Raw genomic sequence first — 20,303 nt, forward strand, 5'->3', positions numbered from 1 at the left:
AGCCCTTCTTTGGCACGTAACCATGTATGGCACTTGTGACAATCAACCTTTATATAATTTATATCTTCTAATGTTATCTAACTTTTTAAGTATTGGGTGACTTACGTACCCACTTAGATGGTCAGACTCTTTTGAGAATAGAACCTTCTGGGAACTTTCTTTGATATAATTATCATCAAGCCCAAGCATGATACTCAAGTGTCTAATAGATAATTGTGGAATGCAAGAAAGAATTAATTAATCATGAATGAATGTTTCAAGATGTAGGGAAACCCTGCTTTCTTTTGTTGCTGATTTGCCAGTTATGACCTATGTAAATAAATTTCCTGATGTGACCTCTTAGTTCTCAGCTTCAACTTGCTATGAGGTTGAGAGATCTACAGTGGAGTAATTTGAGCTTGTAAGAAAAAAAAACTGTTTTTAATTAAACAGTATGACTACAAAGCAAAAGCTGTGGTGAAGTCAAAATAGTGTCTATATTCACTATCATCTCTGTAAGTAAGGAAATACAGCATCCTTAAGGGAAAGCCTAATGTTCTATAATATTAATCTCTGCAAAATGTTTCTTTTGTCTTTTGCTACATGTTAGAAAAGAGAAATAATTAGTTCTTGAGTTAAAAAAAAAAAAAAACTGGACAAGTTAGCCTAGTAACTTCTTTTAATTGCTTGCTTGTTTTTCTGGAAGCATCAAAGAGAATGGGAGCGATTAAAGATTTAGAAAAATACAATTATTTACGCCCCATGTTACAGTGAGAGCTCACCATGGGATACTTTTTGCTATACATTGAACATTCATTGGTATCAAAGTTCTTTTCATTTTAGGAAGCCATCCCCAAAGGAGAGCAATTTAAGTAAGGGGAGATTTGAGAAGATTGAGAACTGTTAAATGTGGGAGGAGGTAAGTTATAACGGCCAAACCTTCCTCTACTTTGATTTCTCTGCTCTGTGCTGTCTCTAAAAAGCAGTATGTCATCCCTAGCTGCAGTGGAGCAGATTCATACATATTTACCATTTGCGAATTATGAATGTGCAACCCAGAGAGTAGCAGTGTTCTTTGTCTTTCTGCTTTTCTCCCTTCACTAATGATTCAAAACTCTTAGCACATCCAGGATCTGGAGACTCCTTTTGTAGCTTGTCATTGCCATTGTACAGGAATTGGGTCTTTGTAATTTAAATGGAATTTTATTTTCCAGTTTGGAAGCTTCCACATAGGTAGACTGAGGTTTTCTCCATCCTCTGTCGGGGCTTTGATGTAATGATTTATTAAGGTACTAGGAGAGATATTGATCCTGCTAATAGCTTCTGCCTTGCTACATAATGTTTTACATTTTACTCAGCTGAAAGACCATATTCCCCTTTTCCTCATCTGATTGACCATAAATGCTTTGGCCTTTCCTCAGCAATTATCTCACTTACTAAAGCAGTGGCTAAAAGTCAAGTATTTATAGACTAATTAGTGAAGTCAACATGTCTAAATAGAGTACTTCACATAATACCAAGAAGTATTGTACAGTACTGTGAAATTAGCAAAGTTTGCTACAAGGCAAAAAAGCGAGGGTTGAGAACACAGATGGTTGAGGACACATATATGGCTGATGCTAGCTGTCTTTGTGTGATTATTAAGACACAGCTAAGATGATGTTTTCATGATAGCACTTTTCCTCTATAGCTTCTCTCCTTAATCCTAACGTATTTTTACTCATGAAAGGTTTGGGATATTAGCGGGTTCGGAATTTGTTTCCAATTTTTTTTTATACTTTACTATTTTGGGATACCAATAGATAGGAAGGTATTATTTGACACTTGAGCTATTAGAAAGACAGGATAAGAATGCAAGAATCACTTTGTTATTTTTAAAGCTACTTTGTAGTTTTAGAATGTCTTTAAAGTGTTAATTCTTGTCCAAGATATAATTAGTTCAGTTTTGAAAACAAGAAAACATTGCTGATGTAAGAGTATGTTGGGCTAGAGGTCAAACAACATGGATGGGGGCAGGCACTGTGGCTCACACTTGTAATCGCAATACTTTGGGAGGCTGAAGCAGGTGGATTGCTTGAGCCCAGGAGTTTGAGACCACACTCCTGGGCGACGTGGTAAAACTCCATCCTGCAAAAAATATGAAAATTAGCTGGGTGTGGTGGTGTGCACCTGTGGTCCCAGTTACTCGGAAGGCTGTGGGAGGATTGCTTGTGCCCAGGCGGTCAAGGCTGCAGTGAGCCAAGATGGTGCCACTGCACTCTAGCCTGGGTGACAGAGTGAGACCCTGTCTCAAAAATAAAATCAAAACCTGGTTGGAGTCCTAGCTTTGAAACCAGTTACCATATGTTTTTGTACTGGCTACACAAGCCCTCTGGGCATCACTTTTCTCATTTTGGAACTAGAGATACAAAAAAATTACAAAAATCAAAGGAGATAATGAATGCCCAAGTACTTTGTAAACTGTATAGCACTATACAGATCTAACCATGTTTTTAAATCATTTGCATTTACATAAAGGGCAGCAAAGGATTCCTTTCAAGGTAAATGTACGGCAGAAATAGGATTTTAGCCCAGACTGCTGTTAAGTCTCTAATGTGGCTCCCTATTTTTGCCATAGTTGTTCCTTCTGATTCAGTGTGTACATGGATTCTCATGTATACCTGCCTTTTGCATTCCATATGATTTGGGAGGGATGGAAAATCTCTTTGGAATCTCCAAAGATTATGGAATTTCTTTGGAAGTAACAAGGAATATCTCCTTATCTAGGATCCACCTGTAATTATTTATATTTTCCCCAAGTAGCATTAGTGCCCTTGGAAAGATACTTTGTGATTTCTCAGCCAGGCTCAGTGGCTCATGCCTGTAATCCCAGCACTTTGGGAGACCAAGGTGTGTGGATCACTTGATCTCAGGTGTTCGAGACCAGCCTGACCAACATGGCAAAACACCGTCTCTACTAAAAATACAAAAATTAGCCGGGTTTGGTGACAGCGTGTCTGTAACCCCAGCTCCTTGGGAGGCTGAAACAGCAGGAGAATCGCTTGAACCTGGGAGGTGGAGGCTGCCGTAAGCAGTAAGCGGAGATCGCACTGCCACATTCCAGCCTGGGCAACAGGAGTGAAATTCCCTCTTAAAAGCAGAAAGAAAGAGAGAAAGAGAGAGAGAGAGAGAGACAGAGAGACAGAAAAAGAAAGAGAAAGGAAGAAAGGAAGGAAGGAAGAAAGAAAGAGAACTTTATTTCTCACAATACTCAGACTAGAATGGAAAACAACAACAGTGAATTCTCCAACATGTCTGCCTTAAGTAGACATTACTGTGTGCCTGATTTATATCATGCTTTTTGTTTGTTCATTATCCTGGACTTCCTTTAATCCCTCTACTTGTCATTATCTGCAGGAACTAACAATTTGCAGAACCAGAAACCAAAGCAAAACTGAATCGTACAAATGACATCAAAAAGGGATAAGGCAGATATATTTAAGTGAGCCAGTTTTAAAGAAGCGGTGAGTACTTTGACACCAGTAAAATCTAAACTTTTTCTTTGGGCCTTCATTGTCAGAGCAACCAAGTGTCAAGCCCAGTCTGTCTTATGGGATAGCGTTTTTTTTTTTCTTGTTTGTTTTGTTTGGAAAATTAAAATAGCGAAATGGTGATGATCCTACATTCACTGTTAACTTTAGTTATTACTTATTTATTGACTACTCAATGCAAGATTTCCCAATTCAGCACATATGAATTGGTGTTATGACATAGCTACATAAACCTACATCAAAAAATAGCATTCATGTTCAATTTTGTTGCTGTATTTCACTTTTGTGTGCCGTTCCCACCTCCTGGTGCCTCCTCACGCCTGTCTTTAGGTACCAGTGGTGTCTCTAGGTTGCCTCTGACTGTTCAGATTTCCCAACCCCCATCTCCACCCCCCATATTTCCCCATACAGAATATTCCAGGCTCCAAAATTACCTCCTCTTCCTCTTCAATATTATTACAAACTCCCTTTTTAAAAAAATTATGACTAGTTCCATTAGGAAGGAGCAATATCCTTAAATTAATTGGTAATAAGATATCTGTGACCCGTGAAGCTCCTCCCTAATTCTCCTAGGGATGAATTTTCACTTTAACAGAAAATGATAAGATATACTATTTGCTTGGATAAGCAATCATTTGTTCCTTCATTAGCTCAACAAATAACTGATTGCCTAGTCTTACCTTCATGTATTAAGACAGGCAGAGGACTACAAGGTTAGGTCGTTCTTTTTGGGGAGTCAGTCCTGGACCTCAGTTAATGACCCAGGCAAAACCATTCATGTCAGGCTGATTTTGGTCCTACTATGTATACCCAGGAGTGCCTACCATGTAGGCAGTAGCAATTTCAGAACAAATGAGAGGAGGAAGAACAGGACGCAAGCTGGGGCACGGAGATGCAGAGAAATAAAAAGAGAGGAGAATGTATAGCTGTATAGCCAGAAGAGTTGAATTAACCAGCGAGGTTTCTTCTGACCCTGAGATTCTGTGTAAATGAGAAAGAAGAAGGGAGGGAACAAACTAAGGAATGAAAGGGGAATGAGGAGAGATCTAGGAATATACTAAAAGGTGCATTTTTTTTGTTTTTTTGTTTTTTTTAGTTAGGAGCCTCTAGGTTAATAAATACCTTATGAATTACTGTTTACCTCCTAGAGCAGAGGTGAGCCCTTTTCTATGGCTTCTAGGAATTTCAAAAATCAATTGGTGGGTGGCCTCCCTGGCATGCTGCTTTCATGACATCAGAGAATGTCTCCCACAATGAAGTTGAAGCTGTCAATGAATACTTTGGTGTTTTATTTTTAAGCATTTTGTTTTCTTAAGTCAGGGCCCTCAAAGAGGGTTGGCAAGAGATCGGAAACCTCTCAGAGTGACAGGGCTAAAGGTCCCTGCTTCTTTCTGCAGAGGTTGGAGTTGACTTAGACATCAGGCTATCAAGTAGAGACCAGGTCAGTCCAGCAGGACATTAAAATACAGAGAAGCTAAGAACAAAACCCAGTTCCTTATAAAACCAGTGTTTTCTAAACTAAAGAAGCAAATGGAGAAAAATTAAGGCCTGTATAAAGATTATTTAAATCATTTCATTAAGCTTACTACATACCCTTTAAGTCAAAACAACCTCATCTTGTCCGAGTTGGTGTGTGGACATAGTTGTGCTGGGCACATCCTCTCCTGCACTGGCTGGGTGTGCTGTAGAAGAGGAGAGGTGTAAGGAACAGCTAGAACAGCTTTGTGGGCAATTGTGCCATCATGATTGGGTGCAATTTAAATTGATATTAAGATACCAAATGTTCTTTTGCTTTTCAGTCATCATATTATCAAATGTAATAATTGTTGCAGCTTATGAAACCCATGACTATCAAATTTGACTAAATTATAATGTACCTTTTAAGATAAATGTTTTTGCTATACAAGAATGTTTGTATCTTAAAAGATAAAAAATGGGTCAGTAGTTTCCTGAAGCAGAAATATTCTGCATAATTTTTATTTTTTTCTCTCTTTATTATATAATATTTTTTATTCCAATAGCTTTTGGGCCAACAGCACCTCAAAAAGATAATACATCATGATCAGATTGGTTTCATCTCAGGGATGCAGGGATCATTTAACATGTATAAGTCAATAGATGTGATACTTCACATAAATAGAATTAAAAAGAAAGGCCACGTAATTTTTAGAAAATAAATTATCCCCTGAACTTGATCTAATTGCTTCATTTTGAAGCCTCACCGTGGACAAATGTAAACTATGTTCTGTGTTAGGTATGCTATACTTGGAAAAGTATTTGAGAAAGCATATCTTGAAATAGCATCTGTAATTTTTATTTTATTTTAAAAATCCCAGTGAAATGAAGTTTAGGATTGTGTATCTTTTTAAGAGTTATGCAAAATTTCTTTAAAAAAACTTTGTCTCTTGGGTATGATAATATTTGTAGGATGCTACTGGGAAAAAGCACAATGACACCAGGGTTTTGCTCTCTAAATATGGGTTACTTATGCTCTAAAGTCTTAAACAATTAAGAGGCAGCGTGTTTTGTAATGTGAACTCCTTTCCTGAATAACATAAACTACTGATCTAAATTGCTATTGTAATGTCACAAAAAGCTCCTTGGCTAGAGAGGATTGATTCTTTCACACAATACAAAGTACAACTTCTTAGCTGTGTCCATATACCCTGAAGATAGGTCTTAGAAACTTTGTAAGGAGGAGGAGAGTTTTTGTAGTTTTTGAGCACATTATCATGGGAAAATTACTTAACCCCTTTGAGGCACTGTTTTCTCACCTATAAATTTGGGCCAGTAATAATTTAACCCTCTCAGAGTTTTTGTGATAACTGACTGAGGCACTGAGCAGTGCAGTCACATCTTATCTCAAGCAAGGATTAGATGAATAGTCAGGTAGAAGATGAGAAATATGTGTGGGCAAAACTATTCTTGAAATGTGCCTAATTTTTTATAAAGAACAGCAAATGTGGTTCTCTGCCTACTTGTACCATCTCTTGGGATGTCCTCACAGTGCATGTCCCTCCAGTATGACACCCAACTGCTGATGGACACTGGAGGAAGACGCCATGTTGAATGAGCAATAGCGTATTGTGGGGCTCCACCTGTGTGTAGGATACCCAGCACCATGCCTCACACGACTCATATTAGTTTGCCTTCCTTTATTAATATTAGTTCACTTTCTCCTGTACCCTAAAGCAGGGGTCCCCAGCACCAAGGCCATGAACCAATACCAGTTTGTGGCCTCTTAGGAACAAGGCTACACAGCAGGAGGTGAGAGGCAGGCGAGTGAGCATTACCGCCTGAGCTCCACCTCCTCTCAGATCACCAAAGGCATTAGATTCTCATAGGGGCGAGAACCCTACTGTGGGGTGTGCTTGTGAGGGATCTAGGTTGCGCACTCCTTATGAGAATCTAATGCCTTGTGATCTGAGGTAGAACAGTTTCATCCCAAAACCACCCCCCCGCTGCCATCCGTGGAAAAATTGTCATCCACAAAACTGGTCCCCGGTGCCAAAAAGGTTGGGGACCACTGTCTTAGAGCCTTGATATTAGTCTCTCCTGAACCGTTGGGACCTGAATGTAGAATTCAGTACAGCTTTTAAGACCTTGATCACAGGAGACCAACTTGAAGTGGTTGATTCTGAAACCAGACATGTTGGAACTGGGTTCTTGTAGGATACACCTCATTTTCATTGGAGGCTGAGGAGGAGCCATACGAGCATTAGGCTCAGAGCATATATACATTTGCAAGATACAGAGGAGTATTCTCCAGACTCTACTAATGCAGTTAGTATATTTTAAGTAATGGTAAATGTCAGCAATGTCAAAAATAACATCATCTGAAAAGTCATGCATTGCTGTGCCGTAACTATTTTTACATGAGGTATTGATCATAGTAGAATACAAAACTCCCATTCTTGTGAAGTCAGAAGATGAACTGAAAATATAAATGAAGTTAGAGATGAATTAGTTATTTTACTAGGTTTTTTGTTGAATAGAGGGACTTGTGCTTCCTAATGAGTCATTTTAAAGTAGTTTTAGCAGTTGTTATATTCCTATTCTTGTCTGAGTTTGAATTCCATTGACTAGGTAAAAATGCATTTCTCAGTTGCTGAGTTTTCAAATTTCTGTTGGTAAGATAGAGACATTAAAGATGGGAGTTTTGCTAGAGATTGTTTCATTGTTATTTCAGAGTAAATTCAATGTGACTGATATTACAGTGGACTGATTGATACACCCTGAGAGAGAAGAACTGTCTCTGTCAACAACAACAGCCTAATTTCATAAATTTTTACTGTTTTGTGCCAGAGACTTTCCTACATGGCAAGGATAAAATGCCTTTTGGGAATTTATTATACTTAAGACAAACATATGGACAGAGAGTTTCAAAAAGTGTAATCAATTCAGTGTTAGAGGGAAACATAAGAGTTTGTGGGAGGATCAGAAAGGGCTTCTACACCAAAAGGAGAGACTCTACGAAGAGGTTATTTTTGGTTTGTTTTTTTTTTTTTTTTTTTCAATTAACCATTTTCAAGTAAACAATTCCATGGAATTTGGGAAGGGTTTTTGCAGAAGATAATATCTGAACCCAGTTTTGATAGGCTTTTGATTGAAAGAGGAGGAAACAGGTAAGTGGAGGGAGAGCCATGGGCATTCCATTAGTGATATCTGTCAGCTTGCATTCCTCTCCTGCCAGCTGCACCTTGGGTTGTCCCTTCTTAGCTTATGGAATCCACATGGTACATCTGCAGGAATAGGCCACCAGGGCTGGCTATTCAGACCAGAGGAATAGCAGACCACAGGGATGGCATGTGGACCCAGCCAGATTAAGGAGACCCAATCCTGAGACATTTGTTGAACTCCCAGAAGAAGTTTTGTTGTGTTTTATAAAACTGAGGTTGCTGTATGATGTAACACAAATCTGGAGATCCTGATAGTCATTTTGCCTCCAGTTAAAGATACCCTACTTAAAAATGAAGCCAATGCAGAGGGCAGCAGAATTAAGAGATGGAGAAAGGTCCTCATAATTTAAGCATCTAGTTCTACCCATACTTGAGCCCTTTATCCCTTGAACTTTCCATTAAGTGTGCCAGTACATCCCTGTTTTTACTTCAGCCGCGTTGAATTTGGTTTCTATTATGTGGAACCAGAATAGTTCTAAGAAAGGTTTCTGTGGAGGGTGGGGGAGGGGGATGTTAGTTGTTTTGCTTTTATGAAATTTTGTTATTTTTGACTTAAAAAGAAACTGTGGCAGTTTCCAAATAACTACGTCTTCTGAAATAGAAACTCCTTTTCTTTTTCTAATGTGTTCAAATAATCAGGAATTTAAGCTTAGTTTTAAAACTATTATCTTATTTTAGAGCAGAATTTTATATCACTAACACTCAAAAGAAGAGCCTTTGGCCAAATTCTAGTCAAAGAAAGACATCATTTTTCTGTGAAAGGTTTATTGTGTTTGTATATACTCTCTAGCCACTCTCCTGGGGAGGACTTGGGTTTCTGGACAGGAATGCCCCCAGCAGTGGGGACATGAAACCTGCAAACCCAGTTAGGGCTTGCATCTGTCTTTCCTGATCGCACTGGGGGTCACAGCTCTCTCTCTTTTGGGGTTCACAGTGCTGTATCCCTAGTACCAGACAGCCCTACTTTCCAGAAGAGCCTCTCAAGGGGTCATGTCTTTTTTAGCCTCAGTATTGGGTTTGTAGGCAATCTGAAGATTCTGGGGTATATTTAGGCAGAACACGGTTTTATAATATCTGGTCACTGTTGTTAACTCAAACTACTCATTTCAAATAGTAAAGTTTCCTGAGCTGTTTGCTGACAAACTACTCAAAATGAAAGTATTTTAGACCTACAACAATAAAACAAACCAAAATTGCCCCTTTATATGTTTTATCTGGTGAGTATGTAGAACGTTCTTTCAGATCTTTCTCTTTGATGTCTTTATCAGCTACCTTTTTCCATCAAAGATAACTTTTATCTTCACATATCATTAATGAATGTTTCTAGAAGTTTGCTTCTCATACACATATCTTGTCATTTATCTGGAAGTACATATTAGGTTAGTGCATTCTTCCACAGGGCTCTCTGATGTTTGAAACTATTTTATTTCCATACTTTTATCTCTGGCATGTTTTTATTTAAGGAAACCAAAGCAGATACAGACTTAAGAATGTGAATGTGTCAAAACTTGTGATTGTTTGTGATTGTAGTTTATTGTGTTGGAGAAACCTGTCTTCATGGAAACAAAATTCAGACTTTGCTCAAGAGCCGTATTCCCCAGTTGATCTGTGAACCTGGGGTGGAGCTGTCAGAGATCCTAACTGTGATCCAGTTCAGAGGCAAGAGGATGGGCCAGGCCTGACTCTCCTATGATTTTATGGTTGGCTGAGCCGGCTTAACAAACAATTAACTTACATGTATTTTTGAAACAATAATCCTCAATTGGCCCAGAGGGAGGTGTTGACAACTCAAATGGGAAGAAAAGCAGTTTAGTCCTGCCTGCATTATCCACGTCTGAGATACTTTGCAGAAGGCATTCAGTTCCAGAGAATCCAATCTGACAACAAACAGGACTTGGCAAGTCAATCTCAGGGATGTTGTGAGAAGGATAATTTAGATTAAACTGTACTGTTTTGACTATTTTCTGGTTCTATTTATTTTTGTTCAAGTCATTGGGATGCATGAGAATGGTAAATGAGAAGTATGGTGATAGGTGAGAGATCTTACATATTTTAATGATTGGTTTATTTAGAAATAATTTGTCATCAAAGTTCTGTTTTGACAGTCACAAATAATGAAAAAGCAGAAAATGGGGGTGTGAGGAGCACATCTCTGCTGTCAAAATCTGCAGAGCTCTGGAAGCTATGGATCCTTCAGATGTGGTGAGCAGGGCTCCGGCAGTGAGGTGGCAAAGGAGATTTATTTGATTGCAGTCTTTTGGTTTAAATGCCAACTCATCTGAGAGGCCTTCCTTAAATCTGCTGAAATCTGCCCCCTCCATAGCCAGTCTCTATCCATGTTTAACCTTCTTCATAGCACTTATCACACTTTGAAAATTTGTTTTAGCTTGTCTGTTTTGTCTCTTCCTACTAGAACACCTGTCTATGAGGGCAGGGACCTTATTCAGCACTGTGTGCCTAGCACTTAAATATTATCTGGCACAATATAGAGATTCAATTAACACTGAACATTTTATCTTTCAAGACTTGTTCGAGTGCTGATTCATTATTTTTTATGTTTGAAACATAAACAAATAGTTCTACTGCCTCCTGCCATTACAGAGAAAATGCCAACCTGCCAAAAGGGCACCCCCTCCGACATCCTCCCCTGTACCTATCAGAGGTCTCTGTAGCTCAGATAATGTGGCTCACTTTATTGAATAAAAGAAGAGAGAGGATAGTAGATGCCAACAACTAGACATATACTACTTGCTTGGAGGAGACATCTTCTGAAGCATCTCTCTGACACAGATAGCAATCTCTTTCCCCCTGGGGAACATGCGCACTGTTACACAGCTTGGACATTAAGTTTCCAAAATCAACAAGTCCCTGGAAGTTTCTTGCTATTTCTCAGTCCGTGACCTTTGGTTTGGCTTTAATGAATTGTGTGTTCCTGCTGCTTGGCAGTAAACAGGGAGAGAGGCAGGATCCTGGGAAGCTCTGCACTCCCCACCGACCCCTCACAGTGACTGGGGCCCACGGACCAGGCCTCTGATGGAGGCCATTCCCAGGAGCCCAGTCCATCCCTCCCCATCCTAACACTGCCTCCACCCCGGGGGCCTCTTTTGTATGTATGAGAGAGGAAACAGAAAGAAACTTCACAAAAAGATGATTTTTGTGAGGTAGTTTAATAGAAGAGTAGACAGCAAATGCCACCCTAGGGTCAGCTGGAAAGGCTAGTTGCATAAGAATTGCATTTTCTTTATCACTTTGAAGACGGTAGGATGGGAAAACTCAGTAGCTTCGTACACCTCAGGGTCCTTAAGAGAAGACTGTCAGTTTAGTGAAACATGCCTGGCCTGTTTTATTTAGAGGCACAGACATTGTTTTAATAATATCTGGAATTCCTTTGAGATAGCAGAGATACCATTGAAGGTTGTGCCCCCACCTCCCTTGGACGCAGCTGTGTGGTCAGGAGAGCATGTGCTGCCAGTGAGGCCAACTGGGGCTAAGAATTTCGAGGATAAAACAATAGATGGAGTTTAGGGATGTGTGTTGTTTATGTATAAATGGGAGCAGAAGAAAGGAATTTTTTGAAAGAAAATAAGTACTGACCTCTGTTCAATATGCTTTGTCAGGCTGGTTTCAGAGCAAAACCACTGTTCTCTCTTATCAACTTGTTCTTTCCTTTTAAAGATAAGCAGAAATATCACTCCCTCTTCAGCCTAAATGCTCTGCTTGTCTTGACCAGCAGATGCTTTCAATTACTGGCTTATTCCCAGAGCAGAGAGACGCACTAAACCTCTGCCAGGTAAGGTGACGCTTACTGGATGAAGCTTGACTTTTGTTCTCTTTGTAGTTGCATCATTTGGGAGATAGACGGTTCTATTGTGATTATGCTCCCAGCCCCTAAATTAATGAGCTAATTTGGGCACAAAACTTGATTTCTATAATTATTTTGGCAATAAGTGTACTATCCTATCAGGATAACACAACAGCACCCCACCTTAATTCAATTCTGTCAACTTTTATCAAGCATCAGCTGTGTGTCGGGCCACGTTTTGACCCTTGTGGAGGTGAGAGGAGATTCAGTGGGCTCTTCAAGGCAGTAGACAACAAGAGGCCTGCTTATATATGAGGTTACTAAGAAACAGTTGTGTTCCTGGGTTCTCATTTTATTATAATTCAAAATATCATTTAGTGAGTGCCTAACTTTGGTCAGGCACTTAACATGAATCATCTCCATTCCTTACAATAGTCTAGTTAAGGAGATAATATTAGCTTTAACTTACAGCCAAAGAAACTGGCACTCAGAGAGAATGAATAACTTTCCAAGTTTGTACAGCAAGAAAGTGATTCTGATTCATTGTGTACTTTTTTTTCCGGTAGACAGTAACTTAGGCTGGGCGTGATGGCTCAAGCCTGTAATCCCAACACTTTGGGAGGCCAACCAGGCGGATGGATCACTTGAGGTCAGGAGTTTGAGACTAACCTGGCCAACATTAGCCAGGTGTGGTGACTCATGCCTGTAATCCTTGAATTACATGCCTGTAATTCAAGGAGAATTGCTTGAACCCTGGAGGCGGAGGTTGCCGTGAGCCAAGATCGTGCCACTGCACTCCAGCCTAGGAGACAGACTACATATCAAAAAAAAAAAAAAAAAAAAAAAGACAGTAATGTAGATGGGAATGTATTTTTAAATAAAGCCACCTCACTTGCCAGTTTTTTTTTTTTTTTTTTGAGACGGAGTCTCGCTCTGCCGCCCGGGCTGGAGTGCAGTGGCCGGATCTCAGCTCACTGCAAGCTCCGCCTCCCGGGTTCACGCCATTCTCCTGCCTCAGCCTCCCGAGTAGCTGGGACTACAGGCGCCGCCACCTCGCCCGGCTAGTTTTTTGTATTTTTTAAAGTAGAGACGGGGTTTCACCGTGTCAGCCAGGATGGTCTCGATCTCCTGACCTCGTGATCCGCCCGTCTCGGCCTCCCAAAGTGCTGGGATTACAGGCTTGAGCCACCGCGCCCGGCCCACTTGCCAGTTTTAAAAACTATCTACAAAAGAGATAAAGGAGAGAGACGATCTTCATAATCTTTGAAAGCTCAGTGATCTGGTATGGCTAGAGATTTGAAAACTGTTTAACAGGAAATCAATGTGTGACATGAAATGAGAACAATAAGACAGGATTTCTGAAAAGTCAGAAGCAAGAGTTTTTTTTTTTTTTTTTTGTCTTTGCATCATTATGGGTAACAGAAATAAAGAAAAAACTTACTGTTTTGTTCTAAAGGCATAAAACACAAGTAAAAAAATGAACATCACATCTTTAATATAACAGTCCTATACTGTGGGAAGCAGGGGCAGGGAACCTTAAATACTCCAGTGACTCATTTTTTACTACAAACCATAATATGAAAAGCATTTTATATGACAAATCAGCACACACAAATTTATATATACCCACACAGTAACACTCATCTATATGTGAAACAAAATATTTCATGAAATATTACCTCTATTACATACAGTATACTCTGATATCTTCTGTTCTAGCTTACCAAAACAATTTATGTTTCTGATCCATTCACTAATAGCTCAAAACATGATGTTTGGAAAACAGGACCCCCAGTTTTTTCCCCTCCTCTCTTTATTCCTTCCTCTCTTTACCACTCAACCCCAGGAGAAACATCACTATAACAAACGGTAGAAGAAAGAACAACCTTCACCTTCCTTCACACCCTTCCCCCTTCCATGTCCCCATGTGTAACGTACATACTCCCCTCCTCTCAGTCCTCAAGCATACTTGTTCTTACAGACTGAAAGTTTGTCCCCTGCAAATTCATAAGTTGATATCTTCACCCCTAAGATGATGGTATTAGGTGGTAGGGCCTTTGGGAGGTGACTGGGTCATGTAGCTGGAGCCCTCATCAAGGAGACAAGTACCCATAAAAGAGGCCCTAGAGAGCTCCCTTCCACCATGTGAGAACTCAGCAAGGAGAACAGCCGTCTATGAACCAGGAAGCGAGCCCTCACTAGGAACTGAATCTTGGACTTCCCAGCCTCCAGAACGGTGAGAAGTTGATTTCTGTTGTTTATAAGCCACCCAGTGTACAGTATTGTATTAGAGCAGTCTGAATGAATGATGACACTTACGACTGGGCACGGTGGCTCACGCCTGTAATTCCATCACTTTGGGAGGCCGAGGTGGGCAGATTGCCTGAGCTCAATAGTTTGAAACCACCCTGGGCAACGTGGTGAAACCCCATCTCTATTAAAATACAAAAAATTAGGCAGGTGAGGTGGCAGATGCTTGTAATCCCAGCTATTTGGGAGGCTGAGGCCTGAGAATTGCTTGAGCCAGAGGTTGCCAGGGAGGCAGAGGTTGCAGTGAGCCAAGATCGTGACACTGCACTCCAGCCTGGGCGACAGAGTGAGACACTGTCTCATTTAAACAAACAAACAAACAAACAAAAAGGCGGGGCACAGTGGCTCACGCCTGTAATCCCAGGACTTTGGGAGGCTGAGGTGGGTGGATCACGAGGTCAGGAGATGGAGAACATCCTGGCTAACACGGTGAAACCCTGTCTCTACAGAAAATACAAAAAGTTAGCCAGGTGTGCTGGCACGTGCCTGTAGTTCAGCTACTCAGGAGGCTGAGGACTGAGAACAGCTTGAAGCCGAGAGGCAGAGGTTGCAGTGAGCCGAGATCACACCACTGCACTTCTGCTAGAACAACAGAGCAAGACTCCATCTTAAAAAAAAAAAGAAAGAAAAGACACTTATGCGTTAAATTCCAGGGACCTCTGGCATCTCTACTGTTTGTTTTTGCAGTTGAGGGAAGTGTATCATTTGTTATTGATGTTCTGCAGATTGATTGCTAAGGGGATTTTCTGAAACCCCCCACAGTGAGTGAAGCTTTTCTAGTGCTCAGAAACCGTTCTCTTTTTTTGGGAGGGATTCTTTTTGCCATAACTTTTATAACTAGAAAAAGAAGAAAAATATTCAGTTACTCAACAGTCTTATGATTCCATTAGAAACTTTATCTTTTTATTTTGGAGGGAGCTCAGAACTTGAAAACCTAAATGGAATGCAGGCCCAATAATGATTTGACATTATTATTTCAATTACAAACATGATGGTTGTATAATAGAAATGATTCTTTTGTAAGTAGCAGTACTGGAGTATTGTGTTAGGGAAATAACAAATTGTGTTTTGCAAGGACTGCCTATTTCAATTTATTTTCTTGTGAAAATGCAATATGATAAAACTTTCATGTTTTAATTTTTTTTAGAGACAGTGTCAACCTGGTCTGAACCTCTGAGGTTCAGTGTGTTTTTTGTGAGAATAATAATATAGTATGTGGTGCGCTGTTCAGTTTTATTTGAAATATTTTTATTTCTTATTTTTTAGAAACAGCTCTCGTACTTTTGCCCAGGCTGGAGTACAGTGGTGCAGTCATAGCTCACTACAGCCTCAAATTCCTGGCCCCAAGTGATCCTCCCACCTTAGTCTTCTGAGTAGCTGGCACTACAGGCGCATGTCACCATACCTGGCTAGTTTTTCAATTGTTTTTGTAGAGATGAGGTCTCACTATCTTGCCCAGGCTGGCCTAAAACTCCTGGCCTCAACCAATCCTCCTGCCTTGGCCTCCCAAAATGCTAGGATTACAGGTGTGAGCCACAGCATCTGGTCCCTGAAATCATTTTTAGCAAAAAAAAAAAAAAAACACACAGAGAGAAAAAGTGTAAGATTGGAGAGGATGGAACTATGAGAGATTTTCATAAGCTTGTGATATTTGTAATGTATTAAAGAACGGAAATAAGACAACAGAATGATAAGCAGTAGATTTGATAAATGGTCTATAGGTATTAGACTTTATTTACTGTAGATATAAATTTACTACAAATACCTCTCATCAGCATGTTGATTGATTTAGAATTACCGACATCATCCTTGACATCACCCTGTCTTTATTCCCCATGAGATTCTCATGTGCTATTGATTCCACCCTCAGAGGCATCTCAAAGCCACCTGCTTCTATTTCTCAAGTTAAAGTCACCACCTTTTTTGATGGGGGGTCCTTCAGAAGACTGAATGCTTACCTTGTCCACTCCACTCCATTCTTGCCTCCTCTAATTAGTTTTTGCCACAGTTGACTGAATAAACAATTAAAAACGTAAACCTGACCATGATATTGCGCTACATACTGGGAAGTACATTTCTAACAAAGTTAACCCCACAAAGCTCTGCAGGACATAGCTCATAGCCATCTCACCAGTCTCACCACTTCTCACCACACTGGCATCCTTACCATTCCTTAAACTCACCAAGCCCTTCCCTCCTGAGAGCTTTCCAACATACTTTTCTATGCCAAAGGTCATGAGCCCTCTTTCTTTTAAAAGGGTCATCTTGGGAGTCTTATCACGCTGCCAATACTTTTTTTTTCCTACTTGTCTGAAACTGCATTCAAGAGCCTATGTCAGAGACCTTTGAAAAATCTTTAATAGAAGCATATTTAGTAACACAAAGATTGCTTTAGGACATTGTGATTTTCAAAGCACTTGTACAAATCTCATATAAATATGTTTAATCCTCTTAATACACGTTTGAACTCGATACTGAATAGTGTTAGGGAAAAAAACAAATTACATTTTTCTGAACTGAATCTGATACTTGGTTCGGAATAGCTGAGTAGATGCTAAGATGGTAGACTTAAACTCAAATATGTTTGTAATTGTATTAATTGTCAATAGATGTAATGTTTCGATTAAAGGACAAGACTGTAAGACTGGATAAGGTCCAACTTAAAGCTACATTCAAGAGATATATCTAAATTATGAGCATGTAAAAAGGTTGAAAGTCAAAAGATGTAAGAATGGATAAGATGTAAACACTAATGTTCTCTGCCCAGCAAAGGATGATGGTAGCTACACTAACTCTAATAAGACTTTAAATCAAAAAACATTACTAGATACAAAGAGGATATTTTACAAGTGTGAAAGCTTTAATATACCTAGAAGTTAAAATAATCTCAAAGTTTTAGTTACTTAATAATATAAACTATTTAAATCAAAGATTGATAGAACTAAGAGGAGAAACAGGAAAATTCAGATACTAAGACATTGCGATATATCTCTTTCAGGAATTGAGAGTGCACACAAAACATTAATAAGCATTTAGAAAGTTTAAATAATATGATTAACTTTATTTATGAACACATAAAGATATTGAATACACAAGTGCAGAAAATCATTTTTTCTAGTATATATAGAACATATAAAAAACTTGTGAGCCAAAAAGCAAATCTAAAAATGTTTCAAAGGATTAAAAACTTATAATCAAAAGTTGATCATAATGTATTTAAGCTACAAGACAATAACAATAATCCTGAAAACAACAGCAAAATCTTGAATATTTCTGTATTTAAAAATTAGGAAACATAGTTCTGTATAAATAATGGGTTAAAGGCTAAATCACAATGGAAATTAGAAAATATTTTGACCTGAATGATATTGAAATGTCAACATATCAAAATATATAAAATGCAGCTAATGCCATCTTTGAGGAAAATGTATAGCCTTAAGTGCATATGTTCGAAGGAAGACTAAAAATTAAACAACATTCATCTCAAAAACTTAGAAAAAGGGAAAATAAACTAAAGCAAAGTAGAAAGAAGGAAAGTAAAGAGGAGAACAGAAAATAATGAAAATTTAGAAACAGAAACAAGAAATAAATGTACAGCAGAAATCATCATCAAAGCCAAGAGCCACGTGTTGTGGTTCATGCCTGTAATCCCAGTGACTATGGAGGCCAAGGCAGGAAGATCACTTGAGGCCAGGAGTTCAAGACCACCCTGGGCAACATAGCGAGACCACCATCTCTTAAAAAATGAAAAAATTAGCTGGGCATCATGACATACACCTATAGTCCCAGCTGCTTGAGAGTCTGATGTGAGAGGATTGCTTGAGCCCAGCAGTTTTGAGGCTGCGGTGAGCTGTGATCACACCACTATACTCCAGTGTAAATGAGAGTGAGACCCTGTCTCCAAAAAGGAAAAAAAAAAGGCAAACGTTTTCTTGAGAAGTCTATTAAAATTTTCAAGCTCAAACAAGGAAAAAGAGACTAAAACTATAGCCAGGTGGTAAGAATGAAAAAAGAGGACATCATTATAGTTCCCTGCAGACATTAAAAATATAATAAGAGGATATTAACAACTTTATGTCAAATAAGTACAAAATCCTGATGAAAATATTAGCAAGTGATGTATTAAATAGTTAATACATGAGCAAATTGGAATTAAACCAGGGACACAGGATTGACTCAATGTAATTTTTTATACTAATTTTATAAAGAAGAAAAATCACATGATTACCTCATTATATGATGATGAAGTATTTATTAAAATTCAACATTAATATAGTAATTTTTAGTATAAAACCAATGAAAGGAAGTTTCCTAATCTGAATATTATTTAATCCACCCCAAAGTCTACAATAGTTTATATATGTGCACCCCAAGTCTACAATCTAAAATGTGTCACATTAGGGTCATTCTAGCCTTATTCAGACCTGTGACATACTGTTCCACATTTAGTTTCTCATATTCTCTATGGTTTTTTTAAAATGATGAAATGAAAGAGAAATGAAGGAAACATTTTATGGGAGGATTAAATGTATCATGATGTTAAGTTAGGCATTACCTGAGAGAGTGGCTGTGTCAATGTGTACACACCTGGCAGGAGGGCCAGACTCAGAGGCAGCCTGATCAGATGGGTTGAACCCTGGGACAGGCTGAGCTAAGCTAGTGCTAAGAGCACTGTGACAGTCATAGGTCCAGAGAGGCTGGGCTCTGAGCCCAGGAAAGGCCAGTTCACTGAGAGGCAGGACTATTGTGTGGTTGGAGGACAGAGGCTAAGTACCCTGTAGGATGTCTTCTGCCTCCAGGTATGTTTGAGGAGTGTTCCTCCTGGGTAAAAGGCTGGGCAGGTGCAGGGGGTGCCCCACACAACCCTGAGACTCCAGGGAAATGAGATAGCGCTTTTTCTACTCCTTAGTTCCAATCAGTAATAAGCTAGGTAATGTTCTCTGTCTGCGGTATATCGTGAGAAAATAGAGGAGACGTTGATTTTCAGCAGTTTCCTCCACCTGGTTCAGTACTTTTGGATAGTGTGTCCACATCACAGCATCTTTTATAATTTCACTTGAGAGCTTATTAATTTTCAGTGAAATATTTTGATACAGTTGTCTTACTTCACAGAAACAATGCAGAGAACTACACAGAAAATAAAGTAGCTATTATTGCAGTCATCATCATTACTTCTGCAAGTTTCCTATATTTCCCAAGCCACATCATCCTAGGGATAAAAACAAATCACAGTAACAGTTACAAAACAGCATTTCTTTGGCTCCAGCTGGCTCGCTCAGATTCCTCCCAAATAGCTCTGGAGTCTCCAGTGAGTGTCTCACATACATTCTGTGAATGAGGCCTCTTATTTACCACTAATTACCAGCAAGCTATTCCCCTTCTACCCTGGGAAGGTTTCCAGTTGCTGTGCCTTCACTTGTCATTGGTAGCTGGGAGTTGTGACTTCTACTGATACCCGTCCAAGGTGACAGAGCCCCATATCTAGTGGCACCTATGTGTAGCTCAGTGATGAGTATTATCTCCCATCAGTGGATGAGTGCCAATGTCTTGCCTTTCTAGTGCCCCACTGAGATTTCAGATAAACCATTCTTAATTTTTAGCTCTGTATTTACTGCAGTTTCTCTGCCCAGGACTCGTGAGTGCCCACTGAACCAGTCTCTCAATATTCAAAGACTTTACCTGTGTGTGGTTTTTTCACCATTACTTCGTTTTTCTGGCATCATTGTGTCTTGTCCTGGAAGCAAATTGTTTCCTTGCAACTGCATTTTTTTCCATTCCATCCGAGGAGGCTCCTTGGTTTTTTATGTAAATTGGTCCAAAGATAATCCACCTTACATCCTCCATATGTATCTGATACATTTGATAGAGACAGATACAAATAGAGCATCCACTCAGATACAGGACAAATATACCACTAGGATTGCCCCAGCAAAGGGTGAACAGCTGGACACTTTTTACAGTTAGATCTTACAAATATTTCTTTCTGAGCATGTAAGGTTGTGA

At 39.4% G+C, this 20,303-nt stretch overlaps 1 protein-coding gene across 12 annotated transcripts in view; it reads left to right on the top strand.

The window, feature by feature from the left end:
- Positions 1-20,303, top strand: part of LOC105491716 (ecto-NOX disulfide-thiol exchanger 1) — a 468,515-nt gene that overhangs the window by 114,142 nt on the left and 334,070 nt on the right. For 9 of the 12 annotated variants that reach the window (XM_024796026.2, XM_071081401.1, XM_011758352.3 and 6 more), the window contains exons 2-3: positions 823-898; positions 3,376-3,482. The exons of 1 other annotated variant lie outside the window; for it this stretch is intronic. The gene's annotated coding sequence lies outside the window, so the exon portion shown is untranslated. The remainder of the gene's footprint in view (positions 1-822; positions 899-3,375; positions 3,483-20,303) is intronic. 2 more of the 12 variants (XM_011758342.2, XM_011758341.3) reach the window with 1 other exon arrangement.

Source organism: Macaca nemestrina, chromosome 16, assembly GCF_043159975.1.
Source record: "Macaca nemestrina isolate mMacNem1 chromosome 16, mMacNem.hap1, whole genome shotgun sequence".
In the NCBI taxonomy this organism is placed as follows: domain Eukaryota; kingdom Metazoa; phylum Chordata; class Mammalia; order Primates; family Cercopithecidae; genus Macaca; species Macaca nemestrina.